Source organism: Gouania willdenowi, chromosome 9 (genome assembly GCF_900634775.1).
Source record: "Gouania willdenowi chromosome 9, fGouWil2.1, whole genome shotgun sequence".
Taxonomy (NCBI): Eukaryota; Metazoa; Chordata; class Actinopteri; order Blenniiformes; family Gobiesocidae; genus Gouania; species Gouania willdenowi.
Window position 1 is genome coordinate 28,319,550 of NC_041052.1, and position 12,434 is coordinate 28,331,983.

Here is a 12,434-nt window from a genome sequence, read left to right on the forward strand (position 1 = left end):
TACAAACAATGAGAAACAGGCAACTTTTTTTTAGAAAAACCACAAAGTTAAACGAGAGAGCCCTCAAAGCTAGCTACCTTGTCGCTGAACTCGTAGCTAAATCAAAAAAGTCCCACACTGTGGCAGAAACATTAATACTGCCAGCTTGTAAAGCCATTGTAAATGAGATACTCGGCCCTGATGCATCCAAAGAGATAGCTAAAGTGCCTCTCTCAGATAACACAATTGCCAGACGTATTGATGACATGTCTGCGGACATCGAAACTTTTGTTTTGGAAAAGATGCGCATCAGTAAGAAATTTGCCTTGCAACTTGATGAGTCGACGGATATTAGTGGACATTGTCAGCTCTTGGCCAACGTGCGTTTTGTGGATGGAGAAACCATCAGAGAAAACTTCCTATTTTGCAAGGCACTGCCAGAAAAATCATCAGGAGAGGAAATATTTCGGGTCACGTCGGAATATCTTGACAAAAGCGGGCTTACGTGGGAAAACTGCACAGGTGTCTGCACTGATGGAGCCGCAGCCATGGTCGGGCGCATCAAAGGCTTCGTAAGTAGGGTCAAAGAAAGAAACCCAGATGTTATTGTTATGCACTGTTTTTTGTACCGTGAGGCCCTCGTTGCAAAGACCTTACCAGCAGATCTAGCTCCTGTGTTGGATGATGTTGTGCGCATAGTGAACTTTGTGAAGACGCGACCTTTGAAATGTCGCTTATTTGCGTCTTTGTGTGAGGAAATGGGAGCGGAACATAAGGTCTTATTGCTCCACACAGAGGTCCGGTGGCTGTCGCGCGGCAAAGTGCTGGCCCGTGTGTATGAGCTGCGAGAGGAACTTAAAGTATTTCTGACAAACGAGAGGTCCGATTACTCAAAGCTGCTTGCAAGTGATGAGTGGTGTGCAAAGCTGGCATACCTGGCTGATATATTTCATCATCTGAATGAACTGAACACACGAATGCAAGGCAGAAATGAAAACCTGCTTACAAGCACTGATAAAATGATAGGATTCCGTTTAAAGGTGCAGCTCTGGCAACAACATGTGCAGCGTGGCAACCTTGAGATGTTCCCGCTCACCGAGAAACGTCATGATGGCAACACTGCTGTAATGTGCGAGGTGATTGGCACACATTTGAAAACTCTCGAGGAGAAGTTGTCATTTTATTTCTCTTCAGCCTTCACAGAATGCCTTGACTGGGTTAGGGACCCATACAGCTCAGCATCCGTTGCTGGAAAGCACATGACTTTAAAGGAGCAAGAGGAACTCTTGGAATTGAACTGAAACGAGATCGTGGTTTAAAGCTAAACTTTGCTGATCTTCCTTTGGACAGTTTTTGGTTATCTGTTGCCAAGGAGTTCCCCATTCTGGCCAACAAAGCTATTTTGACATTGCTCCCGTTTTCAACCACATATTTATGTGAGCTGAGCTTCTCAAGCTTGACTGTGATAAAAATGAAAAACAGAGAGAGACAGAGCTGTTGAGGAAGAGCTTCGTGTGTGTCTTTCTACCATTCCTGCCAGGATATCCATTTTGTGTTCATCGAAACAGGCCCAGGTTTCACACTAAGTGAGTATAAATACATTTAGAAACTATATTATTAACTATATGTATTGTATGTATTGTGTTAGAGTGTCATTTTGGTTGGTGGTGTGCCCCAGGATTTTGTAAGTGTAAAAAATGTGCCGCGGCTCAAAAAAGGTTGAAAATCACTGAGCTAACTAATATTTTACAGAATAGTAAAAAATAATTTTATTAAATTTATTAAATGAGGTGATGAATAAAACAGTAAAACAAAACAAATATCCACATTTCTTTTATGTAAACAACAGTGAAAATTATGATATGAATGATGTTGCTAATAATCTAAATGAATTCTTTGTTAATATGGGCCAGGATTTAGACAGTAAAATACCGAAATCAGTAGCACCTAAAGGATGGAGTGATAATCTCGTTGACAGGAATTTATATTCTATGTTTAGAACACCTGTGGAGGAAAATTAAGTGATTGAAGTTGTAAACAAATTTGCAAACAAGAGATCAATAGACTGTGATGGCATTGATATGTATGTAATTATGAAAGTAATCAGATGTATTTCAAAACCTCTCACTCATATATATAATTGATCCTTTAGTACTGGTACATTTCCTTGTCAAATGAAAACAGCTAAAGTTATACCGCTGCATAAATCTGGTGACCGGCATGATTTCAACAATTACAGACCTGTTTCATTATTACCACAATTTACAAAAATTCTTGAAAAGCTTTTTGATAACCATTTGGAAAATTTCATAGATAAGCACAATCTGCTCTCTGAATGTCAATATAGATTTAGGGCAAACCACTCAACATTATTGGCAATTATTGATTCAGTTGAAGAAATAACTACTTTTCTTGATAAAAACAACATGCTATAGGAGTATTTGTTGATTTATCCAAGGCATTTGACACTATAGATCATGAAATTGTACTCGCGAAATTGGAGCGGTATGGCATCAGATGTATGGCTTTGGATTGGGTGTGGAGCTTTTTGACCAAAAGAAAGCAATTTGTTAGTTTAGGAGCACACTGTTCTACTTCCTTAAATGTTACATGTGGAGTTCCCCAGGGATCTGTGTTGGGTCCTAAATTGTTTATTCTCTATATTAATGACTTATATAAAGTATCTACATTATTGAAACTGACACTGTTTGCTGATGACACAAATCTTTTTTGCTCTGGCTCTGATCTACAACAATTAATAAGTGATGTTACAAATGAATTCAGTAAAATAAGAACCTGGTTTGCTATCAACAAACTAACCTTTAATATGGATAAAACAAAAAATATGTATTTTGGAAACAGGCCAGATAATGTTGAAATTAGGGTTTCTCTTGATGGCAATCACATTAAACAAGTAAATGAAACTAAATTTTTTGGCGTTATACTAGACAACCAAATTAGTTGGCAACCGCACATTAAACATGGTCAAAAAAAGATTTTAAAAAGTATAGCAGTACTCAACAGAGCAAGACCTGTTTTAAATTACAGCGCATGCCACACTCTTTACTATTCAATAGTATTACCATATCTCACATACTGTGCAGAAGTTTGGGGAAATAACTACAAAACCAGATTACAACCATTAGTTTCTCTTCAAAAACGAGCAATACATTACATTCCTAATACAGGATATTTGGACCACACTGAGCCACTATTCCATAAATCTATATTACTAACATTTGCAGAAATAGTAGCTTTTCAAACAAGTCAAACAGCATTTAAAGCGCAACTAAAACTTCTCCCTAAAAATATTCAGTAAATGTTTATTGAAAAAGCTGAGACTTATAACTTAAGAGAGAGAGTAAGCGGTACCAGGTTGTGGCACAGTTTGTGTGTTGAAATAAAAAAAAAAAACGTCTGAATTTAAAGCAATTTAAACATAAATACATAAAGTTCATCTTCTCGAAGCACAAGTGTTAAAGGGATAAAATTATAAATAGGTGTGTATATACTTGTCTATGTGTGGACAGATGAATGTACAATTATCACATGAATTGTATAATTATATAGATATATATCAATGAATTATGTGTGTATATTTATATTGTAAATAGGTTATATTATTATATGTATAGTACTAGATATTACAAGGGGTAGGGTCATATAAGTATATACTTCCTCCTACTACTTTTCGAAATGTAAAGGCTTCATGAGCAGGATTTCTGTAACATTTGTTCTCTCATTGCCTTGTTTTATTTTTCCATTACTTTTATTATAATTTTTTTTCCCCTCAGTGTGAAATACACTGCTGTTGTGTTCATGTTCGAAATGAAATTTAATCAAAAATTATATACGTATATAATGTCTATGTCCGTGAGTGTTGCCATCCTGTAGCAGAGGCATGCTCACGCAGGCACATGCACACTTTCAATGTATTTCTTATGCATTTACACCATAACTAACACCAGAGCTGTACTGTTTACATTCCTATTTATAGGTGCAACCATGAAAAGGGTCCTGACTGAAACACGACACAGCGTAACGTTTCGATTGTTGTGTAATCAAATACACAGGTACGGCGATATGTAAAAATTCATATCAGAATGAAAATATGTACCGGTATTCGGTATGAACCGGTATACCGCCCAGCGCTAGTCTAGCACCAGGTGTTTCCATGTAGGCAGACCTCCTAATATTGTATCATGTTTTACTGCAGTCTGTGCCTTCTCCTCGCCCTTCTCTCTGTTTTTCTGTTTCAGGTGTCTTGACGCTGGAGCTGGCAGTTTCTGATCTGTGGTTTGCGGCTCAACTAGTCTGGGACACTCTGACGCTCTATCTCTATCTCCCGTTCTGTTCTTGTCTTTATGTCCACTAACCCCAACCAGTCTCCATTATTATTTGTGGGCAGTGGTGGCTTATTGGTTCAGGAAGCTGGCTTGTAATTGGAGGGTCACTGGTTCAAATCTCACCTGGGCCATCACTGTGGGATATTGAGCAAGTTCCTTAACCCTAACTGCTCCCCAGGTGCTACATTGTGGCAGCCCACTGCTACCTCTCGGGAAAAATTGGTTAAATGCAGAGAAAGAATTTCACTACGATGACTAATAAAGGATACATTATTATTATTATCATGAAAAAAGTCACTAACAGCTCCACAGTTGTGCGCAATCGCAAGGATACCAGAAAGGGTTAACAGGATTGGAAATAGGGAGGGGAGGATGGACCATGGAGCGTCTACTGCAGCTTGAAGACAGTAGTGAGACAGGTTAGTTTTATCCTACTGATGATGTGTTGTTGCAATTTGTATGATTACTATTGCAACAACACATCATCAATAGGGTAAAACTAACCTGTCTCACAACACTTCATTAATTCTGCGCTCTCCTGGGGGTGTCCACCTCAACAATTAATACCGACACCTCGCATTGAGTGAAATTAGTTTTATTTGCTCGTTTTCCCCCTCGGTCCACCGTCAAATTCGTGTTAGTAAGTATTCATTAAGGGCCTTCAACTGACCTTTTATGGGCACCATACGGGCGGAGCAAGGCGTTTCTTCACGTGTGACAACTTTCGGGTTGCTTGTCATTTATAAACAAAAAACAAGCGTGGGACGAGCGTGTGCCCTCGTTTATAAACAGTTTTTTTGTGTATGCACTTCTAGTTTTTAGCGTACGCCAGCTGAAGTGATCTTACCTAGGTGCAGTTTTATAGATGAGGCCCCCGATCACAGAGCAATTTGGTTTGATAAAATATTCATAGAAATTCAAACGTTAGTCAAATCCCGGCCATTCAAACGTTGCTGATAAGCTATTAATCACAACTATAAGCATGTACAATGGTGTGTTTCCTGTATAATAAAGCAGTGATATGAAATATTACAGTTGGCCAAGAACTAAAGTGTGACATATCTTTAAAAAGTTTTTGACAGACTTCTTTGTAGACAATAGGTTGCAGTCTATAAAATATCGGCCATAAAAAGCTGATTACGTAGATTACGTAGGTTTCAGCCTTTTTGGACCTTCCTATGATTTTTCATGATTTTTTTTTAATTTTGTGAGAAAAAAACATCTAACACTAACTAGTAGGTGGCACTGTGACTACAGTCAGTTCTTGTATGAGTTAGTTGTAGTAAAGTGAGAATTTGTGTGATGTTTGAGATCGATAAGACCATGTACAGCAAAGATATTGCATATTTACTGTTTCAGGGGTTAAAATGGCCACGCCCACACTGTGTGAGATATGAAAATACTTTCAAAACCTATTGACTTCTCATCAGTCCTTTAGTGATTTGCAAAATGTGAGTCCATTAAATTGGATTAAAAATTAATTTTGATTAAAAATAACAGGCTTCAGAAAATGGCTTCTAGAAACGTTTTTGTGCGTCTTAATGAATTCTGTAAGTCTGTAAATTTTGTGACGTCTAGTCCAAATGTGCGTGAGTTGCTGCGATTTAAAAGTTCAAGGGTGTGCTAGAGAGCTAATTTTGAAAAAATAATTACAAAAATGTTTTGAAATTTGAGGTTTTGGTAGCCTTAACAAGTGATGAAACATGCAGGTTTTGTCCCTTGAATGGTGTTCTGCCACAGGAAGTGTGTTCCATAACCCTTATTAATCATTTCCATAACCCTCCATCATTAGGAGAGGAGTGTCTAAGCAGAAGTGTGTGCAAGCAGAGGAGGTCTCTCGCGTGCATCATTCCCAGGTAGAGTCCAAATTCCGCCCCTTGGAGGCCCAGGAAGTCAGTGTTTTCGTCCACCAGGGGTAACCTGTGTGGAATCAAGGGGACAGCCCTTGCTTCGATGCTGCTACTGGCATCGGTTTTCAAAACAATCACAACAGAGATTAACATTATATTGCTGTGGCTATACCAAAGCTGTACAACATCATTTGCTCTGGATTCAATTAATGAAGCAAATTAATGTACATTTGTCTTACATTCAACTCCATAAATATAGGTGGTATGGGGAAAAAGCATGGAAAGAAGGCTCCCTGGAGCAATCATACACTCTTCTGGGTTTGTTAAGGATTGCAACAATGAATATCACTGGTAAAAACTTTGTTCCCTAATATGAAATGAACCAAATGCATATAATAACATCAATGACCAAGCAGAAGCAAAGACTGTTACTTCTGGCTTCTTGGTACCAGCAATAACAGTAACATTTGTATGCATAAATTACTTAAAATGTATTTGGTTTTAGTGTTAAAAAGAAGGAAACCAACACTAAAGCGAACTTTAAATATAGATTGGTAAATGTATTACTAAAACTTAACTCAAGTACATAAGCATTACTGAGTAACTGACTGATTTAAGGACAATCTTACAATATCCTGCTAACATCCACATTAACAGAAGCAGGACAGACAACCGCACGCCGATGAAAACAATACCTCCCGTCTTGATGGAGATAAGACGTGTCAACAAATGAGGCCAATTTTTGCACTCCTGCAGACTCATAGTACATCAAGAGCTGATCCAGATTCAAGATTCAAAGTCAAAGGACCAGGATGTTATGTTTGAATATAGTAGAGCTGCAACTAACCTTTGTTGTTGACAAATCTATAACTTATTTTTTCGATTAGACGACTAGCCACGATTATTTTTAGCGATAGCATATTTAACAGAGATGAATTAAAACAATGACATAAAACATGTATTTGTAGTGTAGTTGTAATATTTAAAACATAAAATATAATTGAAATCACGATAAAATCATTTATAAATTAAATATCACAAACTTAAAGTGTAAGTTGTCTTGACCAAAGTAGTAGTATAAAACAAAGAGTGTAAATAAGTAACATAAAAGGTAGCGCTAACCTGCCTGCGGGTTGTGGAGGTAATGAGGTTTAAACCAATCACAGAATTTCTTTTACTGAAATCAAGTCCATAAAATAAAATAATAAATAACTTCTTGTTTCAAAGAATCCTTACAAGTAAGGAAATGACTAATGTTATCCAAATAACATAGTGGATAATAAATTAAAGAGGTTTACTGATCAGAATAAACACTAGTATCAGCAGAAGGCAGAAAATAATATTTCAAAGCGGGTACATCACTAACTGATAAGTGCTGTGATAAACATTATTTCAGACATACACACAGACCTAATAAAACCTAATTAAATCACAGACTGTCGGCTAATAAACATATTAGCATGTGATTAGAAATTAAAGATTAGGAAAATATCAGAGGTACAGTGATGTCATTCCTCTCTCGGTCCGTGTTCAAACAGGGCCTCCCGCTGTTTCTGTTTTGCATGTCTGTGAATCTACGTGGTGCTTTAATAATTGAGAGTGAAACTTCAGAGTTTACACTTAAAGTGGTAAACTGATTTGTTTTTGGTGAAAAATTCTGAAGCTTTAGAAACATTATGTCTTGTTAAGCTTCTTCAGTTTTTCCTCTCTCCGCCATTCTTATTTGCTATTTACTTGCACAAAGTTGGTGGCGCAACACTGCACCCCCAGTAGTCAATGTAAGTTACTGCAGCAGAAAGAAAGCAAGAAACGGCTGCAGGCTGGATTTTATCATGAATTTACAAGATTAAACGACCTTTCGATGATACAACTTTTATGTCGACTAATCATTGCAACCTTGGAATATAGTACAAATGCATGTGTTTTAAGTAAACACGCAAACAAAAACAAAATAACTATAATGAAACACAGATGCTGCATTGTGCATGGCATATACAGTAGAGGTGTGCCATCTCAGAACATCATGATCCAGGGTGCTACGATTCGATTAATCAACAATTTTATGATATTAACGAGTATCATCACGTTTTCAATACATCACCCCCCCATTCAGGATTTGTTTTTTTCCTTACTTTGTGGCTATTTCATACTTTTAAAGAAGGTGTATGTGTCAGTATCCATTCATTTGACAACTCCTCCGTCTCCACTTCCCCACAGGTTAAGAGTCTGGGTGTCATCCTCGACAGCACTCTATCTTACAAATCCCACATCACCCGGTTCGCATATTTCCACCTCCGTAACATTAATCGCCTCCGCCCCTCCCTTACCCCTTGCACTGCTGCTATTCTTTTTTTTTTTTTGATATTTTTTTATTGAAGAATGCAAGATCCACCACTTTTCAGCATTCACATTATAACACTCATCAACATCTCAAAAAACAAAAATGTAAAAGAATGTGAAAGAGATTAGAGGAAATAAACATTGGTATCCTCAATCTTCAATATTACATATATACATGTAGACATACACATACAGTACATAAATGCAACTTAACATATGTACACATATATATGCAAGGTTTTTTATTTTTTAAATGCAAAATCCTTCCCTCCCACTCCCACCCCATGATCCCTAAGGGAGCTACATTTCTTTATAAAATTGGATTAGTGTATATATTAGAAAGAAGAAAAATAAATAAATAAATAAAATAAAATAAAATAAATGAAAAATAAATAAATATTACAATAATAATTAAACAAAGTTAATGAAAAGAAGAGAGAAAGAATAATAATAATAATAATAATAATAATAATAATAATAATAATAATAATAGAGGATTACAAAATTAGCAATTGTTCAGTCTGCTGGTAATGTCTGTAACGAGTTGAAATAGGAATGGAAGGGCTGCCACTTTCGATAAAAAAATTCTGTATTGCCCTTAAGGTCCTCTCTGATTTTTTCCAGTTTTAAGAAAAACATAACATCCCGAAGCCATTGAGAGATAGGCGGAACTGCACTACCCTTCCAATGTAGCAAAAGCCTCCGTCTTGCTAAAAGTGAAGTAAAAGCTATCACCGATAGCTGGTCATGAGTAAGGTGACTATGTTCCTTAGGTGTGCCAAATATAGCTATAAAGGGACATTTTATTATGCTCACACCTAATATTTTGGATATAGTCTCAAAATAATTCTGCCAGAAATTAGTCAGCTTTGAACATTGGTAAAACATGTGGCTCAAATTACAGGGAGATAATTGGCATCTGTCACATCTATCTTCCACAGTAGAAAACATTCTAGACAGTTTAGCCTTAGAAAAATGAACCCTGTACTTTGTACTGTATAAGCCCAAGGCGAGCACAGATTGTGCTTTTGTGGGTTCCTCTGACGGCCCTTTGTCAACATTGGTCTGAAAATTTTACATCCAGTTCTCGCTCCCAGACCTCCCGCACCTTTACACCGGGATCCTCCTCAAATGACAAAAGATGACAATAGATCTTTGAAATTAGCGACTTCTGTCCGAGATCTAGCTCCAGGAGGTCTTCCCATGGCTGTTTAGTAGGTAGTAATGGAAAATTAGGAAAAATCGAAATGGCACAATGTCTTACTTGAAAAAAGAGGAACTGATGGGTTGCAGGTAGTTCAAAGTCACCAGAAAGACCTGCGTAGCTGTAAAAAACACCATCTTTATAGAGATCACGAAAGCATCTAATCCCTTTATTGTGCCACTGTAAAGCAACATTATCCATATATGATGCAGTGAATAAATGATTTTTAATTAAGGGAGCTTTAGGAGAAGGTGATAAAAATTTAAAATGACTCCTAAACTGATACCAGATTCGAAGGGAGGATCTCACAACTAAGTTTCCCGTGAAGCCAGAGGGGTCAAGGGGCAGAGAAGATGCAAGTAGAGCATCAAGAGAAGACAAACTACAAGATTGTCTTTCAAGTATGCACCATAAAACACCAGGAGACTCAATCCAGTATATTATCTTTTGTAGTAGCAGTAATATAATTGAAAGTTGGGCAAAGCAAGGCCTCCGTTAAACCTACATCTGTGTAACAGAGACTTTCGAATCCTTGGAGCCTTTTTATTCCATAGAAAGGTTGAAACAATACTTTCAATATCTTTAAAGAACTTTTTTGGTAAATAGAGTGGGATACATTGAAATAGGAAAAGCAATCTTGGCAATACATTCATCTTTATCGTGTTAATCCTCCAATAAGGGATAATGGTAAACTATTCCATCTCTCCAAATCTAATTTAAGCTGAGTAATTAAGGGCGAAAAATTGGCCAAAAATAGAGAGGATATAGTACGTGTAATATTTATCCCCAGATACTTAAAGCCACTGGAATTAATTTTAAAAGGAATGTCCGTCTGCCGCAGCTCCAACGCCGGGTCATTTATTGGGTAACAGACACTTTTAAGGATATTAATTTTATATCCCGAAAAGGACCCAAATGTTTGCAAGATTGTTTGAATGTAAGGAATATTTTTTATCGGGTCATTTACATATAATAATAAATCATCGGCAAACAGTGACAATTTAAATTCCTTATTTTCTCGAGTGACTCCTTGATACAAGGCAGATGTTCTGAGCATAACTGACAAAGGCTCTATCACCAAGGCAAAGAGCAGAGGCTACAGGGGACAACCCTGTCTGGTTCCTCGAAATAACTTAAAATAATCTGAACAAATGTCATTTGTACGAACACTAGCCTGTGGATTGGTATATAAAAGGCGAATCCAAGATATGAATGTCTTTCCAAAACCAAATTTTTCCAGTGTAGCAAAAAGGTATGGCCATTCAACGCGATCAAACGCCTTCTCCGCATCTAATGAAATGACCACTTCTGGAATAGCAGCAGATTTACTTGAGTATATAATGTTGAAAAGTGTTCTTACATTGAAAAAAGTTGGCGTCCTTTTATAAAACCGGTTTGTTCCTCTGATATTAAATTGGGTAGATATAGGTCTATAGGAGGAACATTGTGTAGGATCCTTGCTGCTCTTTAGGAGTACAGTTATGGATGCCTGGGTTAATGTTTCTGGTAGAAAACCTCTCTCTAAAGATTCGTTATACATCAAAATAAGAAAAGGAGCCAACTTATCCTTAAATTTTTTAAAGAATTCCACTGAGAAACCATCCGGACCTGGGGCTTTATTATTCTGCATGGATTTGATAGCTATTATGACTTCCTCCAAGGTCAATGGAGAGTCAAGTTCCTCTATAGCCCCCGCATCCAAGGTAGGAATTCCCACGTTCCTGAGAAATGATGTCAATTCAGTGATATCAGTTGAACATTCTGAGCTGTAAAGAAAAGAGTAAAAATTTTTAAATGCATCATTAATTTTCTTTGAGTCACAGTGCATTGAACCCGAAGAGTCCTCAATCTGAGGGATGATGCGGGAAGCCGCCTGTCGCCTCAACTGATGCGCTAGGAGTCTACTTGCTTTATCCCCATGTTCGTAATACATGCTGCGAGAACGCAGCAATAGCCGTTCTGCATCACTCGTAGTGATGAAGTCCAATTCAGTTTGAAACTCCAGCCTCTGTTTATGTAGACTAGGAGTTGGGCCCAAGGCAATTTGACGGTCTATGTTGAGTATGTTTGAGGTAAGTCCCTCTATCTTAGATTTTCGTATCTTATTTGCATTGGCCGAGAAGGAAATTATCTGTCCCCTAAGATATGCTTTAAGTGTTTCCCAGAGCAGTGAATATGAAGTACAGCTGGGCTGGTTCGTGGCTATGAAATCTTCTATTGAGGTTGATATAAATTTAACAAATTTGTTGTCGAATAATAAAGTAGGATTGAATCTCCAGGGTGAAGAAAATCGAGGGCAAACTTCAATCTGGATGTCTATACTAATCGGCGCATGATCAGAAATAATTATTGCATGATATTCTGTTGAGGTTTTTTTTGAAACAAAGGCACTATCAGTGAAAAAATAATCTATACGAGAAAAAGATTTGTGCACATGAGAATAGAAAGAAAATTCCTTTGCCTGTGGGTGACAGAACCTCCAAGGGTCCACATATCCGTTTTTAGCCATGAATTCAGAAACTACTTTAGACATAGAGGATTGGATAAAAGTATGGGGATTGGATCGATCTAAGATTGGGTCAATAACACAATTGAGATCTCCCCCAAAAATCAGCAGAAGATCATTCAGGGAGGGAATGTTTTCAAACAACATTTGCATAAGTCCAGGGTTGTCAAAGTTCGGAGCATATACATTTACTAGTACTACTCGCTGTT

General features: G+C 37.3%; 1 protein-coding gene across 6 annotated transcripts in view; it reads right to left on the minus strand.

Moving 5' to 3' along the window:
• The window catches only part of fbrsl1 (fibrosin-like 1), a 408,768-nt gene that overhangs the window by 77,234 nt on the left and 319,100 nt on the right, over positions 1–12,434 (minus strand). The window lies entirely within an intron of this gene.